This window comes from Mustela erminea, chromosome 5 (genome assembly GCF_009829155.1).
Source record: "Mustela erminea isolate mMusErm1 chromosome 5, mMusErm1.Pri, whole genome shotgun sequence".
Classification (NCBI taxonomy): domain Eukaryota; kingdom Metazoa; phylum Chordata; class Mammalia; order Carnivora; family Mustelidae; genus Mustela; species Mustela erminea.
The window spans coordinates 107,677,024-107,696,391 of record NC_045618.1 but is presented as its reverse complement, the minus strand read 5'-3'; the positions used below and the strand labels follow the sequence as shown (position 1 = coordinate 107,696,391).

General features: G+C 36.0%; 1 protein-coding gene and 1 long non-coding RNA gene across 3 annotated transcripts in view; one reads left to right on the top strand and one right to left on the bottom strand.

Annotated features, from left to right (window-relative positions):
• The window catches only part of PCNX4 (pecanex 4), a 41,036-nt gene extending 34,367 nt beyond the window's left edge, over window positions 1-6,669 (bottom strand). The window contains exon 1 of one of the 2 annotated variants that reach the window (XM_032344369.1): window positions 6,181-6,669. The gene's annotated coding sequence lies outside the window, so the exon portion shown is untranslated. The remainder of the gene's footprint in view (window positions 1-6,180) is intronic. The other variant, XM_032344370.1, reaches the window with a different exon arrangement.
• Window positions 6,655-19,368, top strand: part of LOC116591465 — a 56,994-nt gene continuing 44,280 nt past the window's right edge. Inside the window, exon 1 of the long non-coding RNA XR_004286016.1 lies at window positions 6,655-6,879. This is a non-coding gene — a long non-coding RNA (uncharacterized LOC116591465). The remainder of the gene's footprint in view (window positions 6,880-19,368) is intronic.

Genomic DNA, 19,368 nt, shown 5'->3' with positions numbered 1-19,368 from the left:
GACTTAGGGGAAAAAAAGTGTCGTGAAAAGAGAGGTTACGGGATAAAGATGGCATCAAAACATTGATTTTGGCCATATGCTTTCTTCATATGCTACTCTGAAAGTGGGCCAACAAAGTAGCCATAGAAACGCTGCTTTGTTTGGAATTTGAGCCATGTTTCTTATGCATTATCCAGAAAGGCGAGAAACAGATCAATTTGGCAATGTGCTGGGGGGGGGGGATTTTTATTTTTCAACTTTAATGCAGGAATCAGGCAAGATATCAATGTGAAAAATCCCTTAAAACAAACAAACAAACAAACAAACAAGCAAAAAGATAACAAAGTAGCAGTTTGGGGAGATTATAATAAATTTATATTTTTCTTAGTTTAGCAAACAGAATTTCTAAAAACATAAGTTTTAGCCAATCATCTGATTTTTATTTAGTGAAATTTACTTGTTTTTAACCTATCACATTGTTTTTATGGATTGGTCAATTTCATTCATTGAACCTACACTTCCTTTTTCTGTTATATTGGATTCAGATTTTTTTTTATAAGAACACTTAACATGAGATTTACCCTCTTAACATTTTAAGTGTATAATACAGTATTGTTAAGTAGCAACACAACATTGTACAGATCTCTAGAACTTATTCATTGTAAAACTAAAACTTTATATAGCAAGTCTTCTTCCTGTTTCTTCCTCCCCCAAGCTCCTGACAACCTTCAGTCTACTCTGTTTCTGTAAGTCTGACAATTTTAGATAACTCATATAAGAAGAACCACGCAGTATTTGTCTTATTCTGACTGGTTTATTTCATTTACCATAATGTCTTCAAGGCTTATCTATGTGATCACAAATGGCAGGATTTCCTTCCCTTCCAGGGCTAAATAATTTTTCATTGTATGTATATAACACATTTTCTTTATCCATTCATCTGTTGATAGTGGGTTATTTCTGATTTTCGGCTATGGTGAATAATGCTGCAGTGAACACAGGAGGGCAAATATTTCTTCAAGATTCTGATTTCAATTCTTTCAGATAAATTCTCTTAAGTGGGATTGCTGGATCATATGGTAGCTCTATTTTTTAATTTTTTGAGGACCTTCCACACTGTTCTCCATAGCAAACACACCACTTTTCATCCTACTAACATTTTACACAGGTTCTAATTTTTCCACATCCTTGCCAACATCTGTTATTTTTCTTTCCCTTTTCTTTTTCTAGTAGCCATCTTAACAGGTGTGAGGTGACAATGAATCCACACTTACTTACTGGGCACTTCTGCAACCGTACCTCAACTGTATTTTTATTATACCTTCAAAAAACTTGCTCTATCCTATTTGTCAAATTTTATTTAATCTTTGCTCTCATATTTTCAATTCCTAAGAGTACATCTTTAACCCCTAGATATTCCTTTTTATAGAATCCTATTATTATTTCAGTAACATGGTTTATCTTTCTGAGAATATTCACTACATGTGTATGTGTGTACTGCAGACAAACGTCATTTAATTTCTTTGTAAATTGCCTTTTCACGCCCTTTGCCTCTCTTTTTTTTTTAAAGATTTTATTTATTCATTTGACAGAGAGAGAGCACAAGTAGGGACAGAGGCAGGCAGAGAGACGGCGGGGGGCGGTGGAGGGAAGCAGGCTCCCCGCTGAGCAGAGAGCCCAATGTGGGGCTCCATCCAAGGACCCTGAGACCATGACCTGAACCCAAGGCAGAGGCTTAATCCACTGAGCCACCCAAGTGCCCCACCTCTTTTTCTTTTAAAGTGTTCACTTCTCTTATTAATTTGAAAGAACTTTTTAAATTTGAAGGATATTAACTCTGACATATGTTATAATCTTTTTTTCTCCCCCTATGTTAACTTGCTCTTGAAACACTGAGGAGTAAAGAGTTCATACGGACATTTGTTAATATAGACAAACGTGTTAACTTTCCTTTCATAGAGAAATAGCTAAATGAAAATTCAGTACTTTCCACACATTTAAACTTTTGAATACCTACGATGTACTAGATTATGGTAACAGGCTGCCCTCTGATCTAAAGAAGTTTATAATCCAGTGGGATAGAGATCATTTCCCTCTCAAATAATTATTATTGGTAAAAATAACTGCAATTGTTTTAATTTTCATTATCAAGAGAATAAACAATATACAAAGTTTATAAATACCATAAAATTATTAAACAAAATTAACTTCTCAAGAAAAAGTAATTCCTGCTTATTTAAAAAATGCCTACACAAACTTGTCAGTAATATATAGAATATCCTCATCCACGTTCCTAAAAAGTATTTTTAAAAATCTGAAAAGAAATATACTGAAGTTCTACTTTTCTAAATATCACAACTTTACTAATGTGGAAAACAAAAACCTTCAGGTCTGGAAAAGAAACAAAATGGCTTACACCTTAGTACTCAAAAAGTATGCTATGACACAACTTAATTCTCATTTGTCCTGGATAAAATGACCTATTACTGTTAGATCAGTTCTAACAAGAAAGCACCTGTGGACTTTTATGAAAGCCAAGTGCTAACTGTTGAGGGTATCAGTAGGAATCTAGAGATGCAAAGATAGCTATCCCTATAAATCAGAAAACACTCTATGAATCTTGCCTAAATGCCATACCAGGGACAAACAGCTAAATTCTTGAAAAGCCTTTGAAAGACATTTAGTACTAAAAATGAAAAACATATTTCATGTTATAGTTTATCAATTATGTAGTAAGCAATCTCTTCTACACACCAAAAAAAGGAAAATCTAACTCAAGCACTTAAAGAGCCTTAAAGTAAAAAAACAAGCACAATAACATCCCTTTGATCTACAAAATGGTATTTATTCAAATTCAAGATTTTAGGAGGGTCTTTGAATTTAAGAGTATTCTGTATATTCACAGGAACTGGTTTGTAGAGAAAGCTATGACTGGATGGAAAGGGTAAGTAGATAGCTCAAAGATCTATTTATTATAGATATTGGAAAAGCTTTACAGATAGAATAATGAGTTATCAGTTCCATAATTCACCCTTCTCAAATGTGCAACACTAGAATATGAATTATTAACATTCCATTCCTTTTGGAAAATAAGATGGTAGAAAATAGCCAAGGGGCTCCTGGGTGGCTCAGTGGGTTGAGGCCCCTGCCTTCAGCTCAGGTCATGATTCCAGGATCCTGGGATAGAGTCCTGCATCGGCCTCTCTGCTCAATGGGAAGCCTGCTTCCCCCCTCTCTCTTTGCCTGCCTCTCTGCCTACTTGTGATCTCTGTCAAATAAATAAATAAAATCTTAAAAAAAAAATAGCCAAAAGTCACATCAGTGTATCACAAATGTGCAGCAGGCCCTGCTGACACTTCTCTCCCAATCTACCCTTCCCACTCTGCATACATTTTACCAATTCAAAGCAATTAACAAGTTTTTCTTTCAAAGTCAAGTGTCAGGTGAATGAAGGGTACCATTCACACAGGTTACCAAAAAAACCCAACTTGCTTTACAGAAAACTGCGAACCAGTAAAATTAAGTGACAACACACCACATCAGTTGGTAGCTAACTGAGTTTTTAAATCATACCAAGCCGTTAACGAATGAAAGGGAATTTCATTTTTGAGACCAGAGAAATAGAAAGATAATTTGGGAAAAAGAGTTTTCAGGGAAAAGTGGGCCTGAGAGGAATCTCCAAAATGTCAAATGGGAAACTTTTGTTAGCTAAGCCAGCATGAAGACACTGGTACATACAACTTCTGAGTAAGAGATAAAGAAACACAAATGGGAAACTGTCTAGAAGGAATGGTTCTCACCATCAAGAAAATGAAAACCCACGAAATAGGAAAAAATTTTTGCAAATCATATATATGATAAGGGACTTACATCTAGAATATATAAAGAACACTTACAATTTGATAGTGAAAAAAATAAGCCAATTTAAAGGATTAAAGTAGGCATTCTCCAAGGATACCATACAAATCGCCAATAATCACACAAGACAATGTTCCACATCATTACTCACTCATTTGAGAAATGCAAATCAAAAGTGAAACAAGCTATCACTTCAAATCCACTTAACTGGCTATCAAAAATAGTACTGGTGAGGAACCTCCACACCAGTACTATTTCTGAAAACCAGTCACATGGATTTCAATGTCCACAATCGCCAAACTGTGCAAAGAGCCAAGATGCCCTTCGAAAGACGAATGGATAAAGAAGATGTGGTCCATATACACAATGGAGTATTATTCAGCCATCAGAAAGGATGAATACCCAACTTTTGTAGCAACATGGAGGGGACTGGAGGAGATTATGCTGAGTGAAAGAAGTCAAGCAGAGAAAGTCAATTACCATATGGTTTCACTTACTTGTGGAACATAAGAAATAGCAAGGACGACATTAGGAGAAGGAAAGGAGAAGGGAAGTGGGGGAAATCGGTCAGGGAGATGAACCATGAGAGACTGTGGACGCTGAGAAACAGACAGGGTTTTAGAGGGGAGGAAGTGGTGTGGATGGGTGAGCCAGGTGATGGGTAGTAAGGAGGGCATGTATTGCATGGAACACTGCGTATGGTACATGAACAATCAATCTTGGAACACTGAAAAAATAAAATTAAATTAAAAAAATAGTATTGGTGAGATTGTGGAGAAAACCAAACCCCCAAGTTATAAGGTAAAATGGTGTAGCTGCTTTCAAAAAGAGTCTGGCAGTTCCTAAAAATGCTAACCATAGAGTTACCATATGATCTATTAATTCTATTGCTGGGTATTTACCAAAGAGAAATGAGAACATACGTCTACACAAAAATTTGTACACAAACATTTATAGCAGAAATAATAGCCAAGAAGTGAAAACACCCAAAAAGTCCATCAACAGATTACATAAAACGTGGTATATCCATATGATGTAATATTATTAGGCTATAAACAAGAATGAAGTACTGACTTACGCTACAACATGGACGAACCTTGAAAACAGAATGCTAAGAGGAAGACAATCACAAAAGGCGACATACTGTATGCTTCCCTATATATGAAATGTCCAGAACATGCAAATCTATAAAGACAGAAACAAGTTAATGTTTGCCTAAGGCTGGGATGGGAGGGAGTAATTCCTAAAGGAAACAGGGCTTTTTGAAGAGGCGATGAGATGTTCTAAAATTGACTGTAATAATACTTGCACAATTCTGTGAATATACTAAAAACCAATGTACACTTTTTAAAAATCTTTAATACATTAAAAAAAATTTTAATGTAAATTCCAGTTATTTAACATACAGTGTAATATTCATTTCGGGTGTTGAATTGTCCACTTTTAATGACTGAAGTCTATGGAATGTGAATTATATCTCAACAAAGTTCTTACAAAGGAAAAAAGAAACAGAAAAGTTCCCCAACCATGTACTGTCTGTTAATAACTAGTAGGAAATTTAAAAGTGGCTGCCAGGTGTCCCAGTTAAATCACTAAAATGGCAATATCTGGTCATGAGTCTGGCTCTGGATGCTGTGACAGGGTCTGGAGACTTGGCATGGGTGGCAGTGGACACTCAATAATATAAAGGATGGTCTTTGCTCTAGTCGTAGGAATGACTGACTAAATACATGTATATATATACATATATATGTGTGTGTGTGTATATATACACACACACATATGTATGGCTGAATAAAAGAGAATGACTGGTAAAGAGTAGATAATCAATTCACAGTTCTGATAAATAACCTCCCATGTTGTAGATTTCATTGACGTAAACACTGGTCCTTGACAGAGTCGTGAAGAGAGGCAGCAGATGCGGGGAAGAGTTACTCGTGTTCAGGGGGTCAGAAATTGACCAAGTTGGGGCAAACGCGGTTTAGTTGGAGGTCAAGTCAGAGTACAGCACTATCTAAGGGACGCAACTTGTACACTATATTGGGGTAACAAGGACATCACTAAATCAAGACTCAATGGACCGTTTTCCATTCCGCAAGTGTCTCTTAGAAACAAAATGCAGTAACTCAACAAGCTAGAGCAGTCTTTTGAAAGAAAATTAAAGTCCTAGTGGACCGATTCCTCTAGCCGCTGGGTTCACCTTCCGTGTACAAAATGCAACAATCGCACTTGAAGAACAGAAATCTGTGGCAATTAAAACTGCAAGAACAATGTGCCTCTGCATAGGCTTGGAAATTAAGGTGCCTAAGAAGTCCCCAGGTGGGTGTCGGAGATGGAACGTACCTCGAGTCACCCGAGGGAAGAGGCGACGCGAAGGAATCCCGGGAACTGCATTTTTGCAGGTAAACCCGGGTTGGGCGATCCCGCCCGGAGGCTGCCTGCGACCCGAACGCAGAGGCGGAGAAGCTCCAGCGGCCAGGCAACCAGCTCACGGCGATCGCACCCGAGGCATCTCCGCGTTTCCATAGCTAACGTCAACTCGAGCGGGCGCCACCGCCGTGGAACGGAGATCTCGCTCGGGGGCGGTTCGGGCGCTCGGCTCGCTCCGCCCCTCAGCTAGTGCTCGCCCTGGGGCACTTCCCCAGCCACCCGGAAGGCGAGGCGGAGGTAGGGAAGAGGCGGGCTTCGTTCACTCCAGGTGTGGGCCCACACTCCTTTGCTGAGGTGTCGTGGGAGTCTCTCTCGCTCCCGCTTCGCCTCGGGCCTCCGTCGAGGCGAGGGGGAAGGGTCTCAAGCAAGCCCTGCCCTTTCACCCGGGACCGCGCCCCTACGCAAGAGCGCCGTTTCCCTGGTGACGTGACGTGTCTGACGGAGCGGGTAGCGCTTTCTGGCAGATTGACGTGCGGCCGCCATTTCGAGAGCTCTGGCTTGCGGGGGCTCCGACTGCTGCACTGGAGTGTAGTGTGACTCCAACCGCTCGCGGTCTCGCAAGTTCCATTAACCACATCCTCACTTTGGCCATCACCACCCAGCACCCCGACGGTAATAAATGCTTTTAAGTAATACTTCATACCTCCGCTTCGGCTTGGAAGATTTGGAACTGAATATACGTGCTAGCTATTGCCGTTTGTTTCATACTTTTTCTCCGTGAGGAGATTTTTAAAATGCAAGGAAACAAAATGTCCCATCATTGAATCATGCTACTAAGAAGGTATCTGTTTATTAATAAAATAAGGCAAAGTCTACATATCCTAATTGGGGGAAAAAAAAAAAAAAGCTGCGGCACACTGTTAATACTCAGAGGCAATTTAAGATCCGGCAATCCTTACAGGGTGAACCCAGAGTACCAGTTTTGCTAGTTTAAAGTTACACGCCCATCGCCTCCATTTTCCATCTTCCTCCTGTTGTGGACATCTTCCAGACTGCTAGCTGGAAGTCACAAGGCGGTCCCTTAGAGCATTAAATTGGTAATTGGTCTCAAATGAGTTAGAGGCTCTCTAAGGGAACTCCGAAGCCAATTTGTCACGATTAAGGTACTTGTGTTTCCCTAAGTGATTGACATTCTAGCAATTCGGCATGCTTGGGACTCCTGCGTGCTCAAGGACTGTCTTCTTTGGATCTCCTTACCTCAAGACTAGGAATGCGGCCTTTTGTTTGTTTGTTTTCTGGCTTTACTGGAAATGATGCCTTTTTTCTTAAGCATCTGGGTTTCAGGCCATAATAGGGAAACTTTTTGTGTGTTAATATTAGAAGAAAGCCAAAGCTTATATACATATATAGATAGATACTACTTTATTTAGGGGGAAAGCATAGTTTATTGTTAAGTATGTGGAAGAAAACCCTGTGCAGTTTCATTGCCGTACATATACTTGTCTTCAGAGACACCATTAGTGGTCTGAGGGGGAAATGGACTCTTAATGTTTCCCATACTTTGGGGGAAGGCAACCTTAGTTGTCATAGGTCTGGGTACCACATTAAGCATCTTTGAGGCATTTGCAATTGCTAGGAAGTCAGTGTAGTGTGGTTAAGAGTAGAGGCTGTGGAAGAAGAGAGGCTCAGAAGTCCTAAGTTGTGGAAACCCTGACATCACAGTTCACTACTTGTGTGATATAGGGGATACCTAATCTTCCTGGTGCTCAGTTTTCAAATCTTGTAGAATAGGGTTAATAATAGAGAAAATTTATCAAAAAGGGGGTTGGGTAGATTGGATTAAATAATTAGATCACTTAGGCACAGCTTAAGTGCTTAGTGAGAATGAGCTATTTTTCTCATGTAGAGAGGCTGTATTTTTGTCACCCTAAATTATGTATAGTTCAACCAGAATTAACTTTTTTTGTTGTTGTAATACCTACTGTAGATATTTGGTTGTTAAATTTTTCTTTTTTTCCAGTACGTTACTTTGCATTTGGAATAAAATTAGTAAAGCCTCTGATACAAGGCCTTTGGTTACTTGTACACAGAAAGTACTCATTCAACATTTACTGGACGATGTTTGCCAGGAACCATGCCTATTCTTGCATATTCAAAGTCAAATAACACATGACCCTTATCCTCAAGGAATTTACCAAAATATAATGAGAGACTAACAAGGACATCAGTAATTACAGAGTGTGTGATAAACAGGCGCTGGAGCCATAGAAACACAGAACTGGGACATAGGAATCATTCTAGGGAAGGAAATTCAGGATGGCTGCAACAGAGATATAAAAATACAAGTTAGCTGGATGAAGATGTGGGAGAAGAGGTTTTCTAGAATGGGAACCATCATTCATTCATTTAGCAAATATTTAGAGCATAAGTCAGGTATATATGAACCCTATTGAATCTTAACCTTATGGAGGTAGCTTATGATTCTCATTTCAGTACTCTCATTTCTCATTTTACTTCAGAAGAGTAAAATAAATGAGATTTGGAATTTAACCTATGTGTGTATGTCTTCAAGATCCATTTTTTTGGTTAATCCTGCTGATGACATAAAATGAAACATTACCAGTAATCTGGAGCTGCTTCTTTAGCCCCAGAAAATGTTTACCCAGCCATTATCATGACATACATGTTTTTATGTAATGGTAATGCCCATTTTCAAGTTACTCTTCTTGCCAAAAAGTAAAAAACAAACAAAAGAATCCAAAATTATAAAACCCTCACTCTGCCCCATTGCCCACAGACTACTGACCAGAGGGCTCTGAAAATAAAACAGCTGCAGCACAGGGTAAGGTGATTTAAAGTCGAGAAGTGGCTTCAGGGAATTTGAAAGCTGAGCTTCCAGGGCAAGGCAATAGAAAAGCTAAAATTTGGTAAAGGTTTGTATTAGGGTGGGGAATAGGTAGAGGGGTAAGGAGATCAAAGAAAAAGATGAGCCTAAGCTTTAAGCTGTGTGACCACAAAGTTTGAGGTTCCCTTAAAGTAAGTATAGGAGGAAAAATAGGTTTGCAAAGAAAGATAATCCACTTTGAGACATTATGTCTTTTTAGGGCTTTTGGGATATGTCCAGTTCCAGATATAGGATTGGACCCTGAGAGACAGGTCAAGACCTAGAGATCTGGAAGTATTCTACATTTTATTGTTGTTGTTTTTAATTTTTTATTTATTTGACACAGAGGGAGACAGCGAGAGAGGGAACAGGAGCAGGGGAAGTGGGAGAGGGAGAAGCAGGCTTCCCGCTGAACAGGGAGCTCATTGTGGGGCTTGATCCTGCGATTATGACCTGAGCCAAAGGTAGAGCCTTAACAACTAAGCCACCCAGGCACCCCTGGAAGTATTCTACATTTTAAAAAATTTTATTTGAAATCATGAGATTAAAAGAGAATGCCAAGGTTTGGATATTAGTGAACATGAAGAAAACCATTGGGAGAGAAAAAAGGGACTTTCAAATGAGAGGATCAGTTTTTTACATGGCTTGTTGAAATTCATCTAATTTCTTTATACCGCAAAATATATGCATATAAATGTACATAAAGACCATGTGAATGAGGATGTGGTGGGTAGCGATTTTAGTATGTTCACAGGCATATGGGTTGGGTGACATTGAGTTATACGGATATTAAAGATGGAGTAGGAGATTATGGTAAGTGAAATAAGTTAGAGAAAGACAAATACTACATGACCTCACTTATATGTGAAAATCTAAAAACAAACAAACAAACAAACAAAAAGCAGAAACAGACTGATAAATACAGAAAACAAATTCCCGGTTACCAGTGTGGAGGAGAATGGGGGGATGGGCAAAATAGGTGAAAGGTAGCGAGAGATTCAGGCTTCCGGTTAGGAAATGAGTAAGTCACAGGGACAAAAGGTACAGCATAGGGAATATAGTCAGTGGTATTATAATAAGGTAGTATGGTGACAGGTGGTGGCTGCACTTACAGTGAGCATAGTATAATTTATAATCTTGTCCAGTCTGTGTGTTGTGCAGCTAAAACTAATGTAACATTGGGTATCAACTATACTTCAATAACATAAAGAGAAGGAGTGACCAATTGTTAGTTATAAAGTTTCACATTGAAACTTCCTTTAATAAAGAAAAATTTCATACTAGGTAAACATTCATAAATAGGACTATAAAATAAACAATGTATAATGTAATCATAGCTTGCCATTAACTAGTTTTAAACTTTGTTGTAAAATACAATATATTTTAAATTACAATTCTGAAAAGTTTGTATTAATATCTGATAAGTATAGGGTGAAAAGGATAGAATTTTTCAGAATTTGGATTTAAGAACTTTTAATTTTCTTGTGTGGTTCTTAAATTTCATTATTATTTCCTATCAATAATTTCACAGATTAGGTTTTTAATTTTAGGAGTGTTTTAATTAATATTATTTTAGAAAGTTGTCACCACTGGAAACTTATTTTAGGCATTTGTTTAAAAAGAGCATAGTAGAATTGTTGATAGACTGAAAATCACTAAATTGGAATATTTTAAAGGCTAGAGTTTCATTTTAAAAATTATGTTAAAATTTTTAAGAGTTTATGAATGTAACTTTCACTGAAAGATCAAACTCTAAATATCTACATGTATATTCATTATTTCACTCTTTACAAAAATTAGGGTATATATAGATCTGAATTACAACAATTTCCCCTTATTTTGGCACACATAAGTAAGAGCGGACTGTGCAGATGAGATTTCATAGTCTTTATTCCCAGCATCCTACACTAAGATTGGAACATAAATTAACCTCTTCTATTGTACTGTTACCAAGGATATGTCTCAGTAATACTAATTTCTAAAGCTAGAGCTGAAGTTTTTAGATGTCCTTTTCTTGGCATTTACCTGCTAACTTCTTTATTTAAAAATGTACCAACTGTTTAGGATCATGTGAACCTTATCTTCACTTTCCTTTAGAATGAATATATAAGGAAATGCAATGAACAAGTTGCCTGATAAAATTTTTGTTTGAAATTGTAATTGAATGTGTGTTTAGGGGGAGGGTGGAGAGGGAGTATAGTGTAATTTGTCTAAAGGTAGAAGAAAGTTTAAATACCTTCTCACAATCTCTCCAGATTCAAGCTACTATTGCCGTTGAATGAAAAAGTCCACACTGGTTAGAATGACTTTCTACAGCTTACAATGGGATGCGCCCTTTGGGTTAATATATTTAAAAATATGAAAACTGGCAATTATTCACAGATAAATATTTAAGGGAAGTTAAGCCACATGTAGCAAAAACACAAAAACCTTGTACATAAACTATATATCAACAACAAAATTTATACATAAAATATAAATAACAGTATCAACAGTAACCAATGTTGGTGGGATAGTAGATTGGAGGTACATTTTGAAACTAGCTTGGTTCTGCAGTTCCCTTTGACAGAGAAATTTCATGTCTAGAAATATACTTTACAGATGTACCACCTTTACAGATTTCTCAAGTATGCAATGATATTTGTACAAAGATGTATTTACAATGTAGCAAAACAGAAAACATTCTTCAACAGAGAACAAGTTAAATAAGGTAAATAAAGTATATCTGCGTGTATTGCTATGCAAACATGTCTAACTTAAGTAAAAAATTTAAAATTTACTATTTGTATAACTTAAAAGTTATAGTATGATTGTAAGGGCCTATTTAGCCAGAGTGATTTCATCTCGGTTAAACAGTGGTTTTGTTGTTTATGCAGTAAAACTTAAACTGACCCGGCCCCTCACCCCCCAGGGGAACTTACTTAAAAGCAAGTCTGGGAAACCAGTTAAATATGGTCGACCAGTCCCTGATAACAGAGCCCAAATACAAGGCTTTGTATCAGTCTGCTCCTTTGATCACAGACCCTAACATGATCTTATGTTAAAATCTAGATGTATGCATGAGCATGCTTTGTATATGCTTATTTTTGAAGGATACATAAGGAACTATGAGAGAAGTTAACCTCTAGAAGGGTTTGATGGGAAGGGAAACTTTTACTTTTTATGTTACTCTTTTGTGCTGTTAAAGTATTTTTAAGTTTGTATCACTTTTATAATCTTCAAATATAAAATTATACTCAAAATTAAACTGACAATCAAAAATATCTCTACACACTGCCCCCCCAAATCCCACCAAGCCACTATATAACTTGAAAGGTGGCATAGTGGAGTTTTGTTTTTATAATAGTACCTTTATCCAGAAAATGATTGGAAGATATAGTTGCTAGTTTCTATGAGTAAAAGATTACAGTATTGATGCTTTTATAGGGAGAGAAATGCTGTTATTTTTAAATGTTATATTACAGTTGGAAATTATAATGTTATAATTTATAATTATAATGTTATAACATTATAATTATAATGTTCTAATCAGAGATTGCTTAGAATCTGGACCACTCCAGTGATATACCTGTAGGAATCCTTGAAGTGAGTTCATTTTATACTAAGTGAGAGCCTTTGCTGAACTTATATATACATTCTCAAGATTAGAATTTCTTTGCAATGTTGCATATAAAATTTTAATTTTTGGTATATATGTAAATTTTATGCATTTAGTGTTATTTATACAGACATGTATATATGCTATATATAACATAAAATATATGGGAATCCTATTTTATTGAATGAGCAATATCTAAATGTTAATGGAGGAAATTTACTTTTTTTTAATGGAAGAAATTTTCATACATGGCTTGTCTTTAGCAATATAATTTTATTTTTTTTTGTAAGGTTTTATATGTAAGTAATCTCTACACTCAGTGTGGGGCTTGATCTCACAACTCCAAGATCAAGAGTCCCACACTCCACTGACTGAGTCAGCCAAGCACCCCCAGCCATATAATTTTAAAGTACAACAATTTTGGGGGGCTCCTGTGTGGCTCAGTCAGTTGAGCAGCCAACTCTTGATTTAAACTCAGGTCATGATCTCGGGGCTATGAGATGGAGCCCCATGTTGGTCTCCATGCTGGGCATGGGGCCTGCTTAAGATTCTCTCTCTCTCCCTCCTGTGGCCCCTCCCCACACCACTGTCTCTCTCTCTAAAAAAATAAAGTACAACCATTTTGAATAAAACTTATTCCAGTAATTACACAATTTTTTTTTTTTTACCAGAGTTGCTTTTTAGGCTTATAGCTTAAATGAAAACCAATGTATAGAAACGAATATTAGAGTAATTATTAATCCTACTGAATAAAAATTCTGTTGTGTATGAATTTCAAGCCAAGTACTGGATTCATGTTTTTACATAGAAAATTTCCTCCTAAAAGACTTCAGAATTAGAAAATGTATTTAACAACAAAGAGCAGCAGGCAAAAAAGAGATATATTAACTTGTGGAAGCAACCATGTGTTAAGAAACAGAGGAGTTGAGTGGGGGAATGGGTTAAATAGGTGATGGGGATTAAAGAGGGCACTTGTGATGAGCATTGGGTATGTAAGCGTTAAATCACTAAATTCTACTCCTGAAACAAATATTACACTGTATGTTAAATGGAATTTAAATAAAAACTTAAAAGAAACAATGGATCATTTTTGTGGTTTTATATAAAATTATGGATTTTTTCCCCTGTGAATCTTCTCCATCATAACTTTTTCTTTTGGTAACAATAATAAAATTTTAGAGATAAGCTTTTTTTTAAGGGAACATAGGGCCTAACATATGTAATAAAAACCAACATATAGTTATGTTCTCTGCTGAAAAATTCGAATGAAAATATTTTTATTTAGAATGGCCCAGTTAGTATAGAGGCATACACTTTGAATTCCACAATTCAGTGTCCCTGTGCAGCTTGATCCTCTATCATTGATATACCCAGATAGCTAGAACACTGGACTATGAAAACCTAAAAGTTACCCTCTATAAATAAAGATATCCTTTTTGAATCTGTGTTCCTTTCCCCCCAACATTTTTTTAAAAAACTATAGTGCATCTTAAAAATACTAACCTGAATGTGAAGCGAATTCCTCTGGGAAGAATTTTTATTCCTTTTTTTTCCTGGTGCACATGGGGAATAATATTTGCCTTATGAGAACGTGAACAAGGAGGGCCCTAAGCTAATTTCCCCTCCCTTTAATTATAGCATTAATAATCCATCCATTACTACCTCCTCCCAAAGAAAAGGACTCATTCTGTTCAGAAACAAAAGCAGCCCTACCTGAGAACCCTCAACAATGCTTTGTACCGCTTTCATAATTTCTATTTACTGGACCAATATTTTTCTCACTCCTTGTCAAAGCATTAATTCAAACAGTGGTTTCTTCCTTCTTGGATAAATGGACATGGGAACTTCAGATTATTTAAAAAATATTTAAGAAAATTTAAGAAATATTTAAGAAAAACTTCAGATTATTCAGAAATTTAAGAAAATAGTGCTCTGAGTGTGAAGGAAATTTATGCAAATTTATAAGGTGTATAAGTTTTCTAAATAATCACACTTTAAACATAGGAATGAGCTTTATTTATTGTTAAGCAGGCCTTCACGAAACATGATTATCGTTGGAAAACAATTCCGCTGACTTTAGTACTGACCACTTTTCCTGGGACAGTGATTTCTGTCAGTATTAACATTAGGTAATTTGTCACCTTAATCAGAATTCATTAACAATGTAGTTTCTGAGGGGTCTCTCTTTAAAGTCAATTAAATAAAAATGTGAAAGCCAGTATTGTTAAGATTTCTGCTACATAATAGTCAAATTATTTTATGTTTAGCCCCTTTGATTAAAAGTAATGGTCAAAGATGTTGAAGCCCTGGAAGGTGATTTTGAAGATGGAGAAGTGCTGGAGCTACCCAGGCAGCAATCAGAAACAATTAGGAAAAATGTACCAAATGCTTCATTCTTTCTCTAGGCTACATGACAAATTACATTTAATATTTCAGGCTTATTGCATTTTAAAATAAAGGCCTCCAATGAAGCAATTTTCAAGACAACTCCAATCAAAAGATATTGCTTAAAATTTTCTTATTGCCACAGAAATGAAAAGAGTGATTGTCCATGCTGATTAACTTGAAAATTGCTTTGGGAAGAATTTGACAGTTTTGTAACAGCCCCATTATAATTTACAACCCATGAAGAACAATTGAATACTATGCTGAATATCAGTATAGTTTAAATCTTCCTTTTTATTTGATAATTTTATTCTAGTACTTTAACATAAAGAGAGTACCTTATAATATGTATAAAATTTATTTTTATCATGGTTCTTTAAAATTATTCTCAATTAGATCAAACAGAAAAAATATAGCATAATATGTATACCAAAAATATTTGGTGATTCCTAGCATGGAAAGTTTTGTCAGTTTGGCAGGTACAAAGATGAAAAAGAAACATTACTTAATGTCAAGTAATTCACAGTTTAATGGCTAGAAAATTCACAGACAAAAAGCCAAAATAAGACAAAGAAAACCTAGAGCTAATGACATTTTGGTTACGATGAGTTGAGAGTGGCTGATACTATTTTGTTTGCTTATACATAAATGCTAAATAGAGATTGTATCTACCCAATAACACAAAAGATGACAAGTTAGGAAAAGTGACCCCACAATCCTATTTTATGTTTAGAATGAAAGGTTATAATTGAGTGAAATTACATTACACCTGACAATGAATAGGAAAATGTTTACATACCAAGAAAGATCTTTATGCTAGCAAGAAGATTCATTTTTTAATGGACCTTCTGATTTCCTGGCCAAATTTTTTATTGCTTTAAAATAGTTTAAGCCAGTCTAAAAAGCACTGGCTATCATAAATTAGCAAACAAAATAAGATTCAGGAATGGTGAGGATTCAGTAAAATGGCATTCTTATTTATCCATTCATGAATTCAATCAGTAAAATTGTATTGTGTGCTTACCAGGTGATAGACAGCTTATTAGGGAATTAGAGATGAATGGAAGGATAACTCCCTCCAGTCATGGGTCACTGTGGTGAGACTGCTAGGGTAATACAAACTGTTGTGGTCCCTTTGGAAATAAATTTAGTGATATTTGTCAACAACTCTAAAAATTGTATGAACTTTTTAACATTAATACCTTCCTATGGAAAGTATTCAACAGAAAGAAAAAGAATTTATGAACATATGTATTTGTATATTTCTAATGATGTAAAATTGGAAGCAAATTGAATGTTCAAAGTTTCAATGATTAAGAAAGCAATAATATTCCCCTTTGGCTGAATATAGTTCAGACATTAAAATGATAAATTGGGGCTTTGTAGGAATGTCATGGAAGATGCTTAGATGTATAATGGAGAAAAAACCCCCAAAATTATATAAAGTATTACAGTTCTATTAAAAATATACAAATGAGAAAGCTTTTGGATTTTAGAAAATAATAGCTGTTTTAACATGGTTAGATGATCATTTCAGTATTTGTTTTTGGAATGTATTTTATTTAAAAATAAAACATTTTAATGTATAAAAGTAGTTCTCAGTTGAACTCCTGGGCATTGCCTGTGGGACTATAAAATGGTACAGCTGCTGTGAAAAATGGATAGTGTCTCCTCAAAAAATTAAACATAGAATTACTATATAATTCAGAAATTCTACTTCTAGATATACCCCAAAGAAGTGAAAGCAGGGACTTGAAGGCATATTTTTACATTAGTGTTCATAGCAGCATTATTCATAATAGCAGCATTATTCCATAAAAGGTGGCAGGAAACCAACTGTCCATTGATGAATGAATGGATAAGCAAATTGTGGTATGTACATACCTTGGAATATTATTCAGCCTTGGAAGGAAATTCTGATACATGCTGTGGCATGGATGGACTTTGAAGACATAATGCTAAGTGAAACAAACCATTCACAAGAAAGCAAATACTGCATGGTTCCATTTATATGAGTGTAATCAAATTCATAGAGACAGAAAATAAAATGGCGGTTGCAAGGGGCTTAGAGAAGGGGGAATAGGGAGTTATTGTTTAATGAGTACAGAGTATTGGTTTTGCAAGGTGCAAAGAGATCTAGAGATAGGTGGGGGTGATGGTAACACAACACTGTGAATGTGACTAATGCCATTCATCTGTACAATTAAAAATGGCTCAGATGGTAAATTTCATGTGTGTTCTACCATGTTTGAAAAAACAAAGGTAAAAATGGTAAATTTTATGTTTTGTATATTTTACTACAAAAAAAAATTTTTTTTTAAGTGGTTGAAGCTATGGATGAATTTCTAGATGTGCATCAGAAGTTGAAAAGAGGTCTAGTCAATAGATTTAAAAATACAGTACCATGAAAAAATGAAATATATAAAGCAGTTAGGAAAAGAATATTTTATTTTATTCTTTTATTTAAATTCAATTAATTAACATAATGTATTACTAGTTTCAGAGGTAGAAATCAGTGATTCATCAGTCTTATATAATACCCAGTGCTCATTACATCACATGTCCTCCTTGATATCTGTCACCCAGTTACCCATCACCCCACCCCCTCCTCTCCAGCAACCCTGTTTGTTTCCTATGATTTTTTAAAAATTATTTCACCATACAGTACATCATTAGTTTTTGATGTAGTGTTCCAAGATTCATTGTTTATGTATGACACTCAGTGCTCCATGCAATATGTGCCCTCCTTAATCCCCATCACCAGGCTCTCCTACAATTTGTCTCCCTCTCTGATTTTGTCTTATTTTTCCCTCCCTTTCCCAGTGATCCTGTTTTGTTACTTAAATTCCACACATGAGTGAGGTAATTCTTTCTCTAATTGACTTATTTTGCTTAACATAATACTCTCTAGTTCCATCCATATTGTTGTAAATGGCAAGATTTCATGTTTTTGATAGCAGAGTGGTATTCCTCTGTGTGTGTGTGTGTGTGTGTGTGTGTGTGTGTGTGTGTGTGTGTATGACATTTTCTTTATCCATTCATTTGTCAATAGACATCTGGGTTCTTTCCACAGTTTGGCTATTGTGGACATTGGTGCTATAAACATCGGGGAGCAGGTGCCCCTTCAGATCACTACGTTTGTATCTTTGAGGTAAGTACCCAGTGGTGCAATTGCTGGGTCATAGGGTAGCACTATTTTTAACTTCTGGAGGAAGCTCCGTACTGTTTTCCAGAGTGACTGCTCCAGCTTGCATTCCCACCAACATTTTAAGAGGGTTCTGTTCCATTAAGCTATATGTTTTTGTGCCAGTTGGAAAAATAATTTTGAGTATCACCAAATTATATTTTATTATGTTCAAATTTATGTTTTGAAATTTGTTCTGCTTGCTCTTCATGCTTTTCTAAGCTCATGTATGTTGGTAGTAACAAAAAGTAATTGTCAGACTAATTTAATGTTCAATCACAATTTTAGAGATGAAAAGAGATGCTTGTGTTAGAGGTGAGAAACCAGAGGTCCAGAGAAGTTAGGATTTTATAGATAATGATAAATCTTACTGTACTGGATCCTTTGACTTTTATTATAACATTATTTAAGTTGTATCCCACCTCAGGCAAGCCAGATTGTAATCTTAAAAAAAATAACCTTATGAAATATTCAATTACTTCTTTCCTATTAAGAAAAGTCTTATATCAAACATGAATTTCCTATGGTATAGCTTTTTTTTTTAATTTATTTATTTTTATTTGATACACAGAGATCACAAGTAGGCAGAGAAGCAGGCAGAGGGAGAGTAGGGGGAGGAAGCAGGCTCCCTGCTGAGCAGAGAGTCCGATGCGGGGCTCGATCCCAGGACCCTGAGATCAAGACCTGAGCCGAAGGCAGAGGCTTTAACCCACTGACCCACCCAGGCGCCCCCCTATGGTATAGCTTTAATCTCTATCTTTTACTCCTGCTTTTGACTTTCTCAAGCAATTAACTTTACAGCTTTTCTTTTCCTAGACCCTAGTTACTTTGATCCTAAGTTGCATTTTCTTTACTTTTAAAACTATCTTTTTTATGAATTGATGACCAAATATCCTTCCTACCCCTACTGTGGGAAGTGGGGAAATGTATTTCTTTGTTACTATTTAATTGTAGAACTATTTAATTGTAGTTGCAAATGCCACAGTTGAATTCCCTGAAAGATTTATTAGCTTATGTAACTGGGAGGTCCAAGGGCAGATCTTAAGACTGCATCCAGAGGCTCAAAGACCACTGTCAGGACTTTCTCCACTCTTGGTTTGTATTGATTTA